The sequence below is a fragment of the Solanum tuberosum genome, unplaced genomic scaffold (genome assembly GCF_000226075.1).
Source record: "Solanum tuberosum cultivar DM 1-3 516 R44 unplaced genomic scaffold, SolTub_3.0 scf00029, whole genome shotgun sequence".
Taxonomy (NCBI): Eukaryota; Viridiplantae; Streptophyta; class Magnoliopsida; order Solanales; family Solanaceae; genus Solanum; species Solanum tuberosum.
Window position 1 is genome coordinate 1,880,869 of NW_006238955.1, and position 2,047 is coordinate 1,882,915.

At 38.2% G+C, this 2,047-nt stretch overlaps 1 pseudogene; it reads left to right on the forward strand.

Moving 5' to 3' along the window:
• The first annotated feature begins 559 nt into the window (after positions 1-559).
• Positions 560-1,571, forward strand: LOC102604910 (mediator of RNA polymerase II transcription subunit 36a-like; annotated as a pseudogene).
• The last annotated feature ends 476 nt before the right edge of the window (positions 1,572-2,047 follow it).

Sequence of the window (2,047 nt, forward strand, 5' to 3'; positions counted from 1 at the left end):
GCAATTGATTACAATAAATTTGTGAGCATCACATGATGTAAGTTTCAATATTTGCTTAATCAACAAAAAACTTAGATAACATTCAAAGTTGTCATAACATTCATAGCAAAGTAAGAACTGAAAGTTTACTCTTTGTCATGTGATATCCAGAATTTGAGCAAAAAACTTAAAGTTTACTCTTTGTCATGTGATATCCAGAAATATCTCTACAAAATCTGCAAGAAATAAGAAAAAAAATCTACTAGAAAACTTTCAGATACATCAATCAAGAATCCAACATCTATTTTAGAGAACCACACCTAATTATGTTTAGGAAAAAATTGAAATAAATGGATAGGAAAGATATCTGAAGAGACGAGCTAGATAAACAACAACTTGGCAGAAAAGTGTAAAACAGAGAAGTTGGCAGCATTGTTATGTTGCAGTTGTGCAGGAAATTTGACGTTAAGTAGATATATACACCCGACACTTACCTATAAGCCTTTCTAGGCGATTCAGCGTTACGGTTTATAGCTCTACTTGATAACTCTTCTCTGCTTCCATCAGTTTCAAGCAGCAGCAGCCATGGTTGCACCAACTAGAGGTCGTGGTGGTGGTGGATTCATGGGCGGTAGAGGGGATTGTGGAGGAAGAGGAGGAAGAGGTGGAAAAGGTGGTTTCAGTGGTGGAAGAGGGGGTTTTCGAAGTGGAGGAAATGTGATGAAGCGAGGAGGTGGAAGAGGTGGAGGAAGGGGACGTGGAGGAATGAAGGGTGGTAGTAAGGTTGTGGTGGAGCCTCATAGACATGGAGGCATGTTCACTGCTAAGTGTAAGGACGATGCTCTTTGTACTAAGAATTTGGTACCTGGTGAAGCTGTCTACAACGAAAAAAGAATCTTTGTTCAGAATGAAGATGGAACAAAGGTTGAATACAGACTGTGGAATCCTTTCCGTTCTAATTTAGTACCTGCATTTCTTGGAGGAGTTTATGACATATGGATTAAACCAGGTGCTCGTGTCCTTTTCCTGGTTGCTGCTTCCGGAAAAAAAGTATCTCATGTCTCAGACATTGTTGGTCCTGATGGGGTTGTATATGCTGTTAAATTTTCTCACAGAAGTGGAAGGGACTTGGTTTACATGGCTAAGAAATGTACTAATGTTATTCCCATTATCGAGGATGCTAAACACCCATCGAAATACAAAATGTTGGTTGGAATGGTGGATCTGATATTTTCTGATGTTGCTCAGCCTGATCAGGCAAGAATTTTAGTTCTGAATGCATCATACTTCTTGAATGTTGGGGGTCACTTTGTTATCTCAATCAAGGCAAACTGTATTGTTCAACAATGCCAGCGGAAGTCATATTTTCTAAGGAAGTGAAGAAGCTACAAGCTGAGCATTTTAAACCAGTGGAACAGGTTATTCTTGAACCTTTTGAAAGAGACCACGCTTGTGTTGTTGGTACCTATCGTGTACTAAAGAAGCAAAAGGTTGCTGCCTAGAAAATGTAATCTTATGATTTTTGTTAGTTAATGTTTTGTAGGAGGTTTGTTACAGACATTATCGACACTATTATATTTGATGAAAGTGTAATGGAAAAAAAAGGCTCTCTAGGCACATGATAAACAATAATTGTTATCTTGCGCATGGTGGCCGGAATGGCGAGTGAGGGGATGAGAAAAGCCAGTATCGAGAAGCCATTAATGGATTTTAAACAACAAGGAAAGAATGTGAACAAAAAAAACAACAATTTGGTACGACTACAATATCGGATGCACAACTGATAACACCTAAGGACAAGCTGAACTGTTTACAAACTCTACAATTTGGAAGTTTTGACCTAGCTCGGATCCATCCAATTGTTGAAGGAGAGGAAATAGATTTAGGGATAAAATTAACCGTTAAGTTGAAACCAAATGAGGGTGAAGAAAATGGTATACAAATGGTTGTTCGACGACTTCAGTTTTCTGATGCAGATTTGTGTGGAGATTTGTACAGAATGGTCTAAAAATTAGAGAATTTTGTAATAAATGTGTGGACGATGAGGGTTACTATATATTTTGATGAG